At 38.4% G+C, this 18,595-nt stretch overlaps 1 pseudogene; it reads right to left on the bottom strand.

Annotated features, from left to right (window-relative positions):
* Positions 1-2,174: 2,174 nt before the first annotated feature.
* On the bottom strand, positions 2,175-16,922 carry LOC137974220 (cytoplasmic dynein 2 light intermediate chain 1-like; annotated as a pseudogene).
* Between the last annotated feature and the right edge of the window lie 1,673 nt (positions 16,923-18,595).

Below are 18,595 nucleotides of genomic sequence, written 5' to 3'. Positions count from 1 at the left end.
CCTTACGGCGCCTGTTCACTCCTCGTGCTAACATGAATGCACCAATTAGAGACGCTTTTGATTGTTCTTCACAAAAACCAATGAGAAGACACTTTGTTTCAGGGTTCTCCAGAGCTCTTCTCTCCCTCGGTCAAGAGAAAAGGTCTGGGGTCGAGATTGTATGAGATCGAGATTGTATGGATGGAGCCCATTGTATGGATGGATGGAGCCCATCACCCGGAGCGTGCAACTTACCTATTTTCGAGCAACGGCGTTTTCACAAGTAAGGTTATTTTTAGATTGAATTTCCCGCTAATGAGACTCCCAAAGGAGCCCGATAACCAATTACAAGAAATTAAGCTGACATAGGGTCACCGAACCGGAATTGCCTTTGTTTTTTGACCTAATTCGCGGGAAGGGCTAGTCTAAAAATAAACCTACTTGTGAAAACGCCGTTTCACAGACGCTGTATGGAAGTTGCACGCTCCAGATGGGCTCCTGATAGGCCCCTGTATCTACACCGTTGTATGCGTCTCATTGGTAGTGTAGGCAAAATTCCCTGAAAATCATCCGGAGAATCCCACTTTTTCTTCACATAAAAAGGTTACGAGCTATGTACCTTGAAAACGTAATAATTCCCTGTTTTGTAAATATACTACCTTTCACTCTTAAATTTATCACATTGTGTTGAAGTCTTCATCGTTTTTGCCTTCGGGATAATCCTCTGCTGTCTACGTAATTCAGTTGCAACCGAGTATCTATTCTAATCCAGCTTTAAAAGAGACTCGGTACCACTGGTGAAATGGGTCTTCGATTTGATATTTCAGGTCAGTGTAAATAGAAGTTCACGATGATTTACGTTGTAAAGCATTCGAACCAAGATATTCGAAAGGGCTTAGTCGACCCTTGGTTTGGGGGGAAAAATATCATATGATTATTTTAGTGAAGAAAAAGGAATTGGGTAAAGAGGCTATTTATTTTGCTTACCAATAAAACAAAGAGTCGACCCTGCCCGGGAAGGGACATGGTAGGCTTTTGTTGGAATGCAAAATATTGTACTGCCTGTATGAAGTTCTCCTCATCCTCAGCCGAGACGTAAAAGCGCGGTGCTGGTGATGGACCCACAAAATAAAATGGAGAGAGCGAAAAGAGCGCAAACACTGGACAGGGTTAAATTTCGACTCTAATTCCAGCGACGCCCTATGCGCCTTAGTAAAAGGTACACGAACGAGAACAACGGAATATACCACGCCCAGACAAAATGCTTAAAGGGTAACTAAGGACGGACCTCTCTAACGGAGTGCTGTACATTGACACGACAAAATACCCATACAATTTCGGCCAAACGTGGGTCAAAGACTCCATGTACAGTGTGGTGCGTACCGCAGCCGGAGGCGTGTATGCACATATGCTAAAAGGATATGACAAGAATGGATACTCCAAAATAAGGTGAGACACTTCGTGACACATATACAGATGTAACATTTGGTGACGTTCAGCGCTAACCCGCTTTGGCAAATAAACAACACTCTGTTTTTTTGGCAGAGAATAGCCGCTGGGTTAGCCACTGATCTTCAGTGATGGACCTCTTTAGCTGGTACGGTTTGTTTTCCCATTTCAGACCACGTTATGCTATGCGGGAGGAACGCAAGACGAAACGCTAATAACGTCTATGTGGGAAGCCACTGAGCTACCAAGCCCCATAGGTGTTTTGCCAGTTGTGAGTTCTTACGAACTAAATGAATAATCAGGGGAAGCAGGATGGGCTATTGACCCGTGGCCCATGAGGGCGAAGGGTCTAATGGTTTTAGTATCATCCAACTAGTCGGACAGAAAAGGCAATAATAAAGTTAGCAAATGCAAGTTGAAGAAATATTTATTTGGGAATAGAACGAAAGAAAGCGTCACGCTTTTCGCTAATCGAGGACTATTACTAATAGTCCTCCAATAGCGTAGCCAATTAAAATGCAGCATTTGCATTAGTCCACTAGTTGGGTGATACTAATGAAACATGAAATGTCGTACATTCTGAACTGCGGAAGCCTGAAATGACTTTTTTTCAGGCTTCCTCTGCAATTGCTTAAGTTGTTCTCTTCACTGCAATGATCATTCTCACTTAGGAGTCGTCACAATCTGCAGTAACAACCGATTGGACATGTTGGGGAAAGTTTTAAAATGAAACGCTTACAAAAGGAAATGTTACAGCCAGAATATTTATTGCAAAGCCTTGAAACAGAACACCGATTTAAGTCCTTTCCACAACTCACGGCACTGACGCGTTTGGATCAACATATGAAGAATATAATGGATTCTTCATTGCCAGCAGACCAAACTATAACATTGTTAGATTAGCGTGTAAATGATTGCTCAAAACAGCACGAGACTCTATCAGGAAGCAGGATGTTTAAAAGACTTACAACGCGACAAAACCCATGTTAGCGAAATTTAGAAGCAATAGAAAGTGGAAACCTGATTGAGTTGAACTATATTTTGAGATGCCTTTTAGAGTGTCAAAAGAAAAAAGAAACTTGTGCCATCAATCCGATGGTGTTAGGTCAGAAATTGACCTTAAACAATAAATCTAGAGGATTTTTCTTTTACTCGGCTGATTTTAAGGAATAGGGCGAATAAAACAAGTCCTCGACGCAACTGTCATGTTGACTGCCTCAATTGAATTGTAGCCGTCATCACACATAAGCAACTCTTTACCGTGGACGCTTTTCCCCACCAGTGGCCCGAGATGCATCACGGACCTTCCGCATGGCAAGTTTCCGGTATCTCTCCAACTCCTGCAAAGGAAAAAACGAATATGCCGTTAGTTTATAAGCTTCGCAGAGCACATAAAGTTTTTTTTCTTTAACCCTCGCAAGGGCTAAAGGAAGTACTGCTCAGTAGCTTTCATTTGAATGGTCACACTTTAGGATTTCACCCACTCTTGAACTCAAAAGTAACAATTACCTCATCTTTTTGTTTTCTCATTGTGTCGACTGGTGGTTCAATATACTGCGGGTCTTTAGACGGATCTTCGCTGTTGTTTCTACCCTGCGATTTCTGTAAAAAGAATGTGTAAGCCCTTTTCAATTGACTTTCAGATACAGTAAAAACCCCCGTAAAAGAACCTAGAACTCTAGAGAACAGGTTCTTATATTTCAGGGTACTTTTTGACAAATCAGGCTGATTAGGGTCTTAATTTTTCACAGTTTGTCGTAACATAGTCATTCACAGAAATATTACACTACGTACTAGTAAATAATAGATAACAAGAACTACAACGGAGAATTACAATAGACGCAGACCGCGATTAAATGAGCCAATCACTGCGCATGCGGTCAGAGTTACGCACGGGAAAACGCAACAAAGCAGGTCACCAGTTGTTTATCGGGCCTCTAATTGGCTGAAAATATGCAAGAGATATTTTAAACAAATACAGGGGTTAGACACTGATCTCTAGTGTCAAGTGATTAGCCGACTCGAAATGGTTAGATTTCATAAATTGTTCTGGTGACACCATATTTAAACTTAGTAAAAATTTAATAAGATCGTTTGGTACTTTATATACACAATCTTCAGTGTCTCATCTTCTTTTGGAGTATCCATTCTAGTCACAACTGTTTAAAGGGTGGAATGATTGTAGACATGCAAAACAGTCGTATTTTTTACGAACGCAAGTGACGCGGTAAATATTCGAACCAAACGTCTGGAGCGAGTGTAGAAACGGCGAGGGAGGTGTGTGAGGCTCGCGCGCTTCACACGCGAGGATCACGCTTACGGCGTTTCGCGCCTTCCGGAAAGGGAAGAAAACGACTGTTTTGCAGTCTAGAATGATTGACTCTTTTCATACAGCGGCCATGTTGAGTCCCGAGGGACTAGAACCTTTTGTTTTTGCGCGGTAAAAACTCGTTTCCAAACACATGAACTCGAGGCTCGACCTACGGAAATCAACTGTTTCTGGCCAATATAGGTCCCCGCGTGATAAATGACGTTTTGAGCGTTCGCACTTCGTCAGAGCGAATTGGCCAATAGCAAACGTTCGAAACGCCAGCCATTGAATCTTTCCACGGTGGTGAATTGACTTCCTCGACCCATTTTATAAATTCAAATTTTCAAGAGATATTTTGGCCAATCAATATGCTTAGCCATTAAAAAGCAAAGCAATAGCGGAACTATACTTTTAATTCTAAATTGAAAACCACTTTATACCGACATAAGTGATTAAGCACGCAAGTGAAAGATGCTACGGTTCTAAGTTACTGGGCACCTGACTAATTTAGCTTCATACAGTTATTTTGGGTGCCCTGTTACCGACTTCTTCTGTTACATTCATAACATACAATAATAAAATACAATACATACTTAATTGACCGCTCCCCATAGGGGCTTTTCAGGGCCAATGAAACACAATCAAAGAAACAACAGAACACAACAACTACAACTGTTAAGAATCCCAACTGGCCGGAGGCAAACCAGTTGGCAATTTACAAGTGCAGCCGGGAAGTTGAACCAGGGACAACCAGGAACAAATTCAACGAGTGGTCAGAGCAGTTCTTGAACCCGGGATCTTCGGATCTCAAGGCAAGTGCCCTAACCACTGGGCCACACTGCCTTGTATTACTTCTGTCTAATCAAGGTACGAATAAATATTGTTGTTGTTGTGAGTTCAAACAGAAATTCTTAATTCACCTGAGGTGGAAAGAATGTTGCGTATGCAGCCTTCCACTGCTCATATGGCGGCCTGAAACAGAAGAACACAGTTAACAAACTTACAAGTCTTTCCCTTCTTGTTTCAGTGTTAAATATCTTAATAGCTCTTAACAACCTTTCCGCTTTTACGGTCTTACTAATAATCATAACAACTTTATTTAGTGTCAATGGATTTAGCACAAGAGCACTAATTGAGGAAACTAACGAAATCAACTCAAATCAATATTGCATATTTTTTGCGGAGAGGGGAAAACCGGAGTACCTGGAGAAAAACATCTTGGAGCAGAGTAGAGAACCAGCAAACTCAACCCACATATGACGCCAAGTCAGAGTTTTCCTCTGTCCTTGTGTGGGCCCATTTCCATCCGTAGGGCTAACGCTCACATGGTTCATATGGGGTAGAAACTTAGCACTTCACATTACACTCTAATCAGTAGAGTCTGTTCAAATATAAGTGCTACACGGCCAACGTTTGCAAAAAAACGTAATCCTTCCTTATATCAAATATAACCTATTTATCCACTCGTCATTGACCAATCAGAAACGCTTAAGTGACCACTATGAGAGAGTTGACCATTCTTTCAAAAATTGGCCAAATGCAAACTGGGCGTGCGATTTACAGATTCTCTCTAACGACACTCGAAACGCCGATCACTGAATCTCTTTATGATGACTGGACGATTTTCTCTTCCAGTGGGTCTGTTAGAAGTCAAGAGGATGCCGTACAACTCTTTAGAAGAATTAGTCTCTTCATATTCACATAACAAACATGAAGAATACACGAACCTGCTCTGCATCTTTCCCATGTCTTGATTGGCCACTGGTGGCGCTCCTGATTGAAAGAAAAAGTTTAATTAAACAAAAAACAACGAAATTAAATGAGAAACTAACAAAAATATTAAGTGAGAGAGAAACAAGAGCTCAGCTAACCTATTTGCTGAAACGAGTCCTGGCCAGCTGGCACAATTATGGGTTTATTATGATCAACAGACACCACTTTACTGAGAAAAACAAACAGATAACGCAATCAGCATTTTCAACTTCCAATTTCATTGGATCAAAAGCTTTGTTGTCGTAGTTTATGTGTATCCATCGTTTAACCCTCTAACCTCTAAAATTAAACCATATTTAAAACATATAATATATTTAAAACATATAAATATATATTTTTATATTTCTTCGCCTGCAACCCTAAATGAAATCTTTACGGCCACATATCATGGTGTTTTGCCCAGAACACCATAAGTGAGACCAAAATCCGAAATTTACACCCCTAAGCGAGGCGATGAACATTCCTGCCCCTTTCGTATGCGACTCCTCCCCCCCCTCCCCCTCCCGGGGAATGTCATGGCATAAAAAGTGGGTAGTACAAGATGGAGTAGCAACGTTTTATGCAGTATGGGCAGGTGCAAAGCAGGATTAATGATCCCTTTTGGATTAACCTACAAATCTGATGTAAATTAACTAGCAAACAATAGGGGTAACTTGAGGTCACAATATAAATTCTTCATGAATGTGGTTCCAATTTGTTACCTTCTTGTTTCACTGTATTTGAAATAATTTTCCTTCAAAATTTAAATGTATTTGTCTCTCTCCCAATTGGTCACAGTAATTTTAAATAAGAAAGAGACCCAGACACTTACTTTAGTGGGGTGTGGAACAAAAGAGACCCCACCAGACCTCTGGTGCGGTTTGTTAGGCCCTCTGCTTTAGTACTGAAGAACTTGAATGGAAAAAAAAAAACTGGTTAAAAGCTTGGTGCCACTGACAATCTCATTGCTGTTCAAGTAGGTATTTAGAGTTCTCAGGACAGTTGTTGGTTCAATAAATAAAAAACATCACTGAAAATGTTATTTCACAGCTCTGGAAAAGACATCACCATTGAAAGATGCCATATCTCTGAACAGGGGTTTCAATAACTTTTGAAGTAGATGCCTGGGCTAATCAACGTAAGTGGTGGTCACTCTTGTCTTTTACAAGGGTTTGAGCGAAAATCATGGCAGAGTAGCCGGCGGTAGAAGAAAATTTCTGACAAACAGATGGCGGCATACTGCTGGTGATCGGCTTCCAATGAACCCCTGTTTGGGGAAATAAAATATGACTGGTGCATTTATTTTGTTCTCAGGGGTTATTAAGTTTATTGAATTGAAGGAAAAGGGATAGAAGTGAAGTTAAGCATCCACCCACAAACCAATGTCTTATTTTACTGGGGTGAGGATAAAGGTACACAAGAGAGTGTAAGTCTTATTACAGGGTCAACTGCACTCACCTGCAGATGTGCTCCATTACTGTGTGCTATGAACCGCAATGTTCTGCTAATCATCTTACGTTTTTCGGGATCAAAATCCTGCAAATATAGTAAAAAAGCATTTAATTATAGAGTGTCAAGTATTTATGAGTCAATGGGTCAATGAGTCATGAGTCAATGAGTCATTATGAGTCAGTGAGTTAGTGCAATTACCCTAACCCATAAAATGAAAGCTAAAATTTCAGAGAGTGCTTAGGTCTAATCACTGAAACAAGGGCTTAATCAACAAATTATTGCTATATTGACTGTGAGTCCATTGACTCATGACTCATGACTCATTGACTCATTGACTCATTTGACTCATAAAACATGCGTTCTCTTAATTATATATAATACTATTTATAAATTTGACTGAAGTCTCACTCCCAGGAGTCAATGGGTTAAACTTCAAAGGCTGTCACCAAATTTATAAATAATATAATTCTTCTTTACTATATTTGCAGGAATTTTAATCTGTTAAAACAGAGTTTACTGTCTAATGCCAGACAATTTTACTTGTCAACTGGGGATGTCCTAGGGCATTTGAGGTGTCAGTGGGTTTAAAGCTACCACACTTTTAAAACTTTTTGGGTGCTTCCCTATATAATGAAATACCATAAAAAAGGTAATACAGTGTTGGCAGTGATACCCCCCCCCCCAACACTACACCCCAAATTCATCAACTAAGCCCAAGTGGGGTGGGTACAAGTGATGCTGAACTATGGTAATCAACCAAATTTTTTTGCCAAAGCAAATGTAATGAAAGCAGAGATGGGCCTTAAAGTGCAAAAAGAGGTGGCACCATTTCAAGTGATTCAAAAGTTTTATGATTTTTCATGACTATTCAAACGACCTTTTTACACTTTCAACAGCAGGACCTTCAATGCATCAATAATAATGCCTGCATTCCAGAATTGTGAAAAAATATCCCATTCACTGACCAGAACACAAGATGCTTTCTTTCTCATGGACAACAAGAGCCATTTACCATGACTTTCCATGGGTTCAGACAAAAATATTGCTTTCAACGATCAAGATTCTGCTCTGGTTTGGACTAGCATTAGGCCATTCTTAACAAATTAGCCAAGGAGTTGTTTTTCAAACAAATAATATTTGAACAATTTTTCCCAAACATTTCAGGGGTTACTGTCATCCTAACCTGATAGATGTCATATTTGCCTCCAATAATGGCGAGAGGAATAGGAAAAGGATCAATGGATGATTTATCCTGCAAGAAAATCAGAGCACATCTTTTACAAAGCACTACTTCCATAAAATGCTAAGTAGATTTAAATGATTTACTGGTAATAAGTCAAAGAGCAAGAATCTCATGGAGTGACATGATTCTGACGTAAAGAGGAAACTCTCTGTGATGCTTTAAGGTGTCCTACGTTCACTTTTGCTTATGTACCTGTACCAGCCTGTGCTTTTCACAGAAAAATAACCTATCATATGATATCTTCCAAATCATTCCAAATCAGGATGTAAAACAATTAGCTTTTTTAAACTGTAAGACTCATCAGGAGATGATGAGAAACTCTATTAATTTCTACGTTGCTCTTGCCAAAACCAACAAGCATAATCATTTATTAATAAATTTCAAAATAACATTAAATGGGTTTTATTTAACTCCCGATCCAGTCCAATTGCAGTTCAATATAATAATGAAAGCAGCCAAATTTCTTACAGGATGTTCTTCCCCAAATCTCGCCACAGCTTGCTTCTTGAGCTGTTGAACAGATCTGAAGAGTAAAATAAAATTAATGTAAAACTTAGATATGTAAGTACACGCTGTACAAGTATGTGATTTGTAAATATGCACAATGTGGTAACACCTTAGCACTTTATACAACGAAGCTTGCTTGAACATACATGCCTAAGATTCTGTGGAACAATAACTTGAAGACAGTTTAAGCTACCTATAATGTAACACATAGTATGTTTCTGGAACAGTAAAACAAAGGAGTAAGGTTGGCGAAATGGTGAGATGAACTCAACTTTTGTCAAACAGTAAGTCCTACTGGTAGGTTTTATTCTCACATTCACTTTCACTTGTGGGTTGAATTTGTTGGTTCTCTACTCTGCTCTGAGAGGTTTTTCTCTAGATACTCCAGTTTACCAGTCACTTAAAAATACACAATTTAATTTGACCTCCTTCAAGTTGATTTACAGTCTCCACTTGTGGTCTATTAACCTTGGGATTTATTAATAATGTTATTATCAGTGACAATGATTATTGAAATATTTATCAGATAAATATTATTACCCTGGGTGTTTCTTTTCTAAATCCTCCAGTGCTTTGCCGATTTTGGATTTCACCTAATTCAATCAAGCATTCAAACAAATGTTATTGATCAATCGTAAAGAAGGGGAAATAAGGTTCTAGTACTGTCTTGCCAGGACGCAGGAAAAGGTTTGTTTGCCACTTTATTCAAAGATTTTGTCTACAGGAAACTAGTTGCTTGATGACCAGCAAAAGCATAACTGAAAATTCAGAGTTCTTGACAGGATTCAAAACTATGACCTCCCTAAAAAAGGCAGGATGCTCTACCCATTGAGCAACTAGAACTGGAGTTGGATCCTTTGGCCCATCAACAAAACAACTACTTTCCCACCCTTCCCACTGGCTCATTATGCCTTAAACATTAAAAGTTGCATAAGATCTTGTCTACATTATCCAGCCGATAATATTTGTTAGGAAACTGTGGTGCTGCATCGGTGGGGAAGTAGTATACAAAAATTTGGTTTTATCAACGGAGTTGATAAATGTAAATTGGCCACTGTACAGAGATTTTAAAAGCTGACGTTTCGAGCGTTAGCCCTTCGTCAGAGCGAATCAAAAAAAAGGACAACTTTTTTTCGCTCTGACGAAGGGCTCTGACGAAGGGCTAACGCTCGAAACGTCAGCTTTTAGAATCTCTGTACGGTGGCCAATTTACATTATCAACTTTGTTGATAAAACCAAATTTTTGAATAATATTTGTTGCTCATTTCAGTCTATGATCGATGTGCAGATACAGTTTTTAGTGTAAAACACTTGAAAATTTTTGACTAACTTATTACTCAGAAATGTTGAGCCAATCTAAATTGCAGTCCTGGAAGGTGGGGGGTGGGGGGGGACTTGCATGTCCTGGAAGGTGGAGGGTGGAGGGGGGGACTTGCATATGAAAGGGATCGATGCTCTTCATCTCTCTTTTTGGTTGTGAATTTCAAATTTTGGTCTGACTTAGGGTGTTCCAGGGAAAATGCCATCATATGCAGCCATAAAGATCTTGTTTAGGGTTGCATGTGAGGAAATATTACCCTTTTATGCCTGAACTGGCCAAAACCAGCCAGACTTAGTATTTTACTCTGTCTTACGCCAGACGATTTTACTTGTCAATGGGTTGAACATGGTCTCTTTTAGGGGTCAAAAAAAGCATGGGCCATGTCCACCCATGCCCACGTTCACCCAGGATTGCAGTTTCAAAACTACAAAAATCTTTCATTTTTTGTGTACTGTGGAAATTTAATTCAAGAAGAAACCCCCATGCATGGTGACTATGTAATATTAAAGGAAGACCTGACAGAATAACAGAGTGATATTCTTGAGCCAATAATTTATTACTGCAAAATGAGCATGGAAAAGATGCAAAAAAAAAAAAAAAAAAAAAAAAAATTATATAAATTTCTTCTGCCCCTTTTTGTGAGATTTAAACACACCAGGTTTTTAAAACTCTTAGCCTAACAAACAAAGCAATATTTATTCAGCATTCAAGATCAACATCATACTTGAGATAGAAGTGTTTCCATGGTGTAAATCAGTTCATTTGGAAGAGACAAATCCAACACAATAGCAATAGCCATGTTCCTGAAAACAACATTAATTAATTGATAAAAAGAAGGTGCTTTATAATTTTTTCACCATAATGTCCTAACTCCGATATCAGGGAGTACGTCACTTTAAAGGGCAACTGAAGGCAAAAAATAAGCATTTTCATTTACCCTTTAGACCATGCACATTAAAAAATGTTTTTATTCCAATTCTGGGCCATCAGCATTGCGGCTCAGAAATTATGGAGGAGTCAGCCATCATTTTTGCAGCTTAATTACCCGGTATTAAAGACGTATGATAATTACGGGGAAGACATGTGAGAGCGCCTCATATAGAAGTAGTGTTTTGACTGATGTTTGTCATGAATATTGAGTCCACAAAGAAACAGTAAAACATCAAAGAAAATATCTAAAGCAGCACCTTGTTTCTCATGATTACAAAATCTCTGTTCCCCATACCATATGTGACAGCAAACTGCTGATTTAGTTTTTGAGTTTGCACTGAAAAAGGCTGAATAGAGGGAAAAGCCCAACTTCTAACATAATTTTCGTGCAAAAGGCAGGAAACGGGAAGAAATTAACTCCACAAAAAATGTCAGAAAAATTGCTGCCTATGAAAAAACCACTTCAAAAAATAACTTTGCCCTGTATTGAATATTTGCATTTTTTTAAAATTCCATCTAATTTGACTTGTTCATGTTGTACAGTAGAGGTCAAGTATCTTGATAGAATTGAAAGAAACAGTTACAGGGATAGAGAAAGAAATCAATTCACTACATTAATAGAGTTGTGTGCTCAAGTGGTTGTCTACCTTAAATTTGGTTATTACATGTTGCTGTTCTACAGAGTCAGCAAAGAAATGTACAGAAATTTGCAGCACAACCATTTTTCCTCTTTAAACAAATAAGATTATTCCCTGCTAGCAGAGGTCTCTCACGGCGGGGCAAAAATGAGAAATTTTTGCCCCGCCGTGAGAGACCTCTGCTAGCAGGGAAATAAGATTACTGTCTTATGGCTTTGTTCTTGCCATTGCCATAGCTATTGTTGTTTCTTTAAACTTCATATTATTACAATGGTCCAGTATGTGTATTTCCCATAATGGCCACCTTAGTACTATAAATATAGTTGACAATAATTCCATCTACCACTTAGATGCAGCTGGTTAGTTTTCATAGACAGGAGAGAAAGGACAGCAGTCACAGCTAATTTTTTTGTCTGGCCAGGGAATCGAAATCATGCAATTCCACAACAGACAGCCATCCAACTAGGTCATGATGCCTTTCATACTCTCATTCTTGTGCAAAGCTTGGACAAGTCACTGCTGGAACCCAGCACCATTAATTATTGCTTGGATTTGAAAATCGTAAAAGGAAACTCAAGAGGAATTGACCCATATGAAAGGAAGCCCCTGAAATACTAAGTGAATTCAACAACAAAAACAACTGACAGTGTACAACAACATTTATTTGTACTAACTGTACAATTAACAAACTTGTGGCAGTAAATTGCAATGTAAGTGGTCAACTAAAATAACTCTAAAGTTGAGCTACTTGGGTCATCACCATTGAATTGTTAATATTAATTTACATATAAAAGTCAGAGAGGCTCTAGGTTATAAATTGTTTACCTGACAGTAGCAGATGTTATGGGAATCTCAATCAGTTTAGATAAGAATGTCCCTCCTCCAAGTTCCCAATGTGACCTATGTCTTTTCCCTGGTAAAATTTTAAAAGCATGCATTGTTCATATCATCGTAATATCCGTCATGGTGTTGCAATCTAGCTGTTTTCATCCCCTCCCTCTCCGAGTCAGTCCATCCATCCATACATAAAAATGTTGCATACATCATGTATGTTGCCAATACCAATGCTGCTGTACATCACAACCTAGATTACTAAGATCATCAATGTCTCATCATTGTCATCACAATTATTTTAATGTTATCATCAACAATTATCAACTTATCTTAAACTGCCCAAGAGCAACTTTGTTCTAAACTTTGTAGCCTGATAACTAGGATTCTCTTTCCTTATTCCTGATAATTATTGTTATAAGAGACTTACAATGTTATGACCAGTTTTAGTCCTTCTACCAAATGTGTAATCCAGTGCTGTGGTAGGCTTCGGGGCTTCATCCCTGCGGAAATCAAAAAGCCATGATTGTATTTTATTACATAATGTACACACAACATTTTAAAACTTTCAACTTGCATTACATGTACCTTCAGCCAGTGATATGAGTCTCAAAGATTATTTTGAGTGGAGGTTTATGAAAGAAGTAAGATGGCCTTTAAGTGACCGCCAATGCAAATAGTGCAGCAAAGAGGCCAGCCAACTTAAGTTGGTGTCATTAATTTTTTTCGGAAGCTGGACAAATTGTTCACATTCCGTTCACCCACTTACCGATCAAGAAAGCGTAGAATGATTGAGGTTTTCCCCTGGAACGAAAAAAGTGTATGATAGATTGAAAATTTCTAAAAGAGTAAATTATGTAAAAATTATTATAAAATTAATATCAAGTAATTATATAGTCAGGAAAGTGAATCCTGGAATTCATTATCCAACAAGCTAAGAATTAATGCCTGTCACTAGTAAACACAATATTCACTTTGATATTCCTCCAACTAACCTTAATTCATATTCATTATTACTGTATTTAATAAAATTACTCATTTAACTTACAGAGTTTTTACTGCCAAGGAAAAATATGCTGGATTCTCACTGTTGGGAAGTTGTGAATCTTCTATCTGGTCTAAAAAAGTAATCCAGAAAATTTCACTTTTATTTTAGTTTATTTTTTCAAGTTTCAATCTGTTGCCTATCCTATCAAAGACCTAGCCCCTTTCATTTATGTTCTTATGCCTTTATATCCAACCCATCTGCAATATTTATTTATACCATGTCTTTTCTTCATTTCTTCAAAAAAACATATTTTCATTATGAGCTCATTTCTTTAAATGCCCATACATGATCCTCTTACTGATGCCTTCTTTTACGTTCACAACCCTGACCTTAACTCATCTCTGAATCTTGCTGTTTTTCCTGTCTTTGACTTCCTATTCTTCCTTTCTAGAAGTCTGAGGAGAGTGGCAGCCATGATGCTCCGTTCAGTCCCTCAGTATATCCCCCAAAAGTTTCAATAGCTCTGCAATTATTATGATTCGACTTCCCCCTTCTCTTTGAAAGCTGATACCTTCCTGGGGGACGGGGGGGGGGTTTGCATATGAAGGGGTGGGGGTGCTTGTCGGAAATTTTGAGTTAAACCCTTAAAGGAGACCAATCTGAGCGTGGCCCAGGCTTTTTTTACACCCAAAATTTAAAGAGACCATATTTAAAAAGTATTAATTAAAACATATTTTGTAAAATTTCCCACGCTAATAGAGCGGTTTTCAATTGAGTGTCGAAAGTAATTGGTGAACTGCTTTGGTTTTGCATTACTTCACTCAGTGATTGGTTCAAAGTTCTTGCGCCATTTTTTCAACCCATCAGAAATGAAACCAAAACCAATCATGGCTCGCGTGTGCACATTTTCCCGCGCTTTGCGTCGGCTACATGCAATTACTTCGAGTTTTGATTTATTTACTGGATTGTCTCCGTCCTTTTTGATTGGCCAAAGTAATTACTTTGGTTTTGGTTTTACAACACTCACTCTAAAGCACCAGCTTAAACAAAAATTTTATTCATGAATTTAACCCATTGTTTCCTGGTAAATTATAAGCCAGAACAGATTTTACTCATGAAGTGGGGTGTTCTAGCGTGTCTGAGGACTCAATGGGTTAAATTACTTAACTTTTCATATTTATACCTTGGTTGGAATAAGTTTCCATACTATCTCGTTCTTCAACCGCCAAGTCCCAGATAGTCTTTTCCGACCTGGTCGAGAGGGATTATCATAAATTTAAGACAGCTCACAGAAATTAAAATTATGAGTGGCATGTTCAATGATCACTCGACTAACACAATCAATGCAATTGACGGAAATCATCAAAGTGGTCTTACACTTACGCTTAAAATAATTAAGTTATTCGCACATTTTGATTATGAAAAATTCAGTCGTATTAAGGAGGCTCCCTAGAGTTTTAGGACCACACACAAAGCGGGGCACTAGTATAGCATGTAAAGCCTGAATCGCATGTGTTTTTTCTCATTTTTGTGACGTCAACATGACCAAAGCTATAAAATTAACGGCTAATTTTCCTGCGTTTCCTTTGGTAAATTTTTTATAAAATTGGCTCTGTTCTAAACCACATACATTTCCTATCAAATATGCTATATTTGTTAAAATCTGTCAGAGCTAATCAAATATATTTACAAAAATGACAAATTATAGAATATTGGCAAAACTGTCTGAACAATCTTGACTTTTAACCACTTTAAAATGTTTGGCAAAACCATAAAATTATGTGGCAAAAAATAAAAAAATTCACCGAAGGAAAGTATAAAAATATTAAGGAATTTAGGCCAAAAGTTGGAACATATCCTGCCGGTCATTAAATATGATGTTGCCATGGTAACTGTCATAATCCAAAAATTGCCAGACCGAAAAAATACGCATCACTATATCGGGTACCTATACTCGGTAAATCTCTACAAACACGAAAACTTTCAGAGCAAAGCCGTAACTAGGCTGTACCTTTTGGACACTCGAGCTCTGTAGTAAGGATATTAGCAAGATACTCTAGGGACCCTCCTACCCTTCGAATCTCTACAGCCAGAATTCCGTTTGCCAGAGCAACATAAACGCCATTTTGACAGTTCATTTTCTTTCCATATCTAGTGCCCCCCCGTTCAAAATTATCCCTAAATATTATCATTACCCCTCCCTTATCACTCATTACGGCAGCACAAGAGAGAACCCAAACGGCTAGCAATATAGGCCGGAAATCAAACGGCACATACATTACCGTTTCGCTCTTTCGTTCGGAAAGAACCAGGATGGAAAGAGATCTTCGGCCAGCCCAGCTTGTAGAGAGCCTGTTGGTATGGTTTGTTGTTCATCAGCGGTTTCCTATTTAGTTCCCAGTTTTTCGGAGCGTAATGGGGCCGCCCTGACGGAATTCATTCATGGACTCGTTCTGGAAGTTGTAGAGGCAATTCTCTGCTTTAAAGATGCCATCTTGCTGTAATCCAGGAGAATTTGATTTGCTGACTCCCTCTTCATTAGAAACCCTTGAACCAATATCATGGGACATGTTCTGTTTACAGCTTGTTGTCCATATGCTCCGCAAACGGAAGACGTCCAAACCATCTCTGAATCTTCGGAGAGTGCTGAAGGAAGCTCCAATCAATTTAAATGATTGGAAAATGTCAGTATACTCTTCCGCCGAGCTATCCAAGGCTTGTACCCGAACTATCATTATCATGCACAGAATGAACAAAAGAAAAATGTTTCTCTGTTGCGAGACAGACTTGTATGCATACGCAAACAAAATTCTGCACATCAACTCATCGAGAACCAGAATTAATAATGGACTTGGACGTTGTGGATTCAAGAAAATGCTGTGACTGTATTGGCGAAAAAACCTGGCGCCTTACTAGAACCTAAGAAATGCTATCACTGCATATAAACAAATACATTCTACACCAGTTGGATCACATGAGGAATAAAACCTGCTTAATGTCAAATTTATAAGCAAGCTGGGGGCAAGAGGAGCTGAAACTCCATGGACGTGATCTTTTTTTCTTGGACATTTCATTTTATATTTCTGAATGCGACAGGAGAGTTCTGAGAATGTTCAAGGATATATTTGCACAGACATAATAAACAACGTGTCATGTTGATTGTGGATCTCAATCGCAGGGAGAGCCATGCAAAGAAAGAATGATGAATGTTCTTTTTCAACAAAGAAAGCTATTAGCAACAAATCCCAAAGGTGGATGATTGTTTTATTGCTTAAGAAGTCAAATAAAGTATGGAATTGATACCAACGTGGGTAAAGTTACGGAACGATATCACAACAAAGTAAACAAAAAGACACTTAGAAAATGACAAGAGTTACAGCAAACAAACGTTTTTAACATGACAGAGAAAATGGCTCTACACAAATGATTTGAGAGATATTTATAGATTACTGTGAAAGAAACTCCATATACCCCTACTTTGAAAGATCGATGTCGCACACATCAACCTTCATGCTCCTCATTCTTAAGGTGAAACTTCAGAAAATTTGAGGTTCCAACCAAGAGAGATCTTTCTATTGTAAAATTCCATGTAACAGGATTTGAATAAAATAATTCTCCACGAGGAGTATCCCCTGGTCGAAAGTATTTTAGAGCGTTTTTAAAAGATCCTCAAAAGATGTTAACAAATATCTTCATTGAAATCTTGTACTGGCATTTCCTCTAAAATCCTTTTGCCTTGGAATTACTAAATCAATTTTTCATGGCAAAGAATCTTGTTAAAAGACACCAGAACCTTAGGGATACTTTTACATGTAGATCCATAACATTCTGTTGGCAAAATCCGTAACCTTCACCGTATTCATCACTCCTAGTTGTTGTTGTGCCCCCCCCGGTTAAGACACCGCAGTAGAATAATAGATGTTACTCTGTCCGCTAACGAGCAAGGACAAGTTTACTTTGTCAATGGGGGGTAGTTCAGCCAATGGGTTAAAGATAAAGTTAGTTAATTTAGGGCGCAGAGAAGATCGGTTGGAAAGATCCTTTGTAGGACTTTCATTAATTTTTCATTACGTGTGTATTCGTGCCCCCTTGCTCCTTTGAGGTGAACGTTATTTGCACAAAAAATCCAATCTCCCATGAAATCATAGCTACCCTAAGGTATTATCCTAAAAATGCAACAGTCTCTCCATAGGCCAGCTGATAGGCCAACGTTCGAAACGGTAGCCCATCATACTCTTTGTTTGGTCCCGCCCAAAAATTTTGTTAAAAAACAAGTTAATGTTTTTGTTTTCTCTCTGGGGGCCATTGTAAGTCCCACAAGAGCAGCTGGGAACGAAATGCTCAATGCAATATTAGTATCGGACAAACAAAGAGCTAATGATTATGGTATTTTCCAAAAGTGGGGGGGGCCCTACTTTACAGGATTTCTGCCGTGTTTCATCCAACGAACATAAGAACAACCCTGTTTGAAGAAGTAAAAACTAATTTCTACACTTCTTGCAACTCGCTCATTAAAAAATCATTTCTTAGCAGAGAACATTTTTATTTATTTCATGACTCAATAAAGTGAAGGATATGCAAGGACCAGGTGTATTCAAATGTAATTTTTCCCTCATAGGTAACACTCACCCACCTAGGTTTTATGGACATTATTTGGATAATTTTGTCTTTTTTTTTCAGGATTGGGGACTTTCAGGAAGTGGAATGTAGAATCTCTGTTGGATTGTCAAAGAGAAGTTTACTTGACCAATAAAATTGCTTACCGTCTTGGAAGAGCATATTGACAACCATTAGTGACCTAACAGAGCCAATTAAAAGAAAAGGTCTATCCTTGTCACTGTGTATGGCTTTATCCTTGCATGACTCCTTTTTGACGTTAAACATAATGTTTTTCCCTTACTTTTTTGGTGATTGTGCTTTGTGCTTGAGGCGTAGATAGTAGTTAGCAACCCTCTGGAATGGGATGCAAGGCATATCTCACCCCACAATTCGGAGAACAATGTGAGGCACACTAGTGGCTGGAAAGAGTGGGTGATACCATCAGAGATAGTAGTCTAAAGCAAGCAAAAGAAACACAAACCTTCGGGACCAGTGAAATTAATGACATTAAAAAGCTATTACAATAAAATAATATTATTTATATTATAAAATGATGTGTACAAATATGTCATATTAACAAACAAAATATTTAGAA

Source organism: Montipora foliosa, chromosome 10, assembly GCF_036669935.1.
Source record: "Montipora foliosa isolate CH-2021 chromosome 10, ASM3666993v2, whole genome shotgun sequence".
Lineage (NCBI taxonomy): Eukaryota > Metazoa > Cnidaria > Anthozoa > Scleractinia > Acroporidae > Montipora > Montipora foliosa.
The sequence above is the reverse complement of the archived record's forward strand: the minus strand, read 5'-3'. Positions and strand labels throughout refer to the sequence as shown.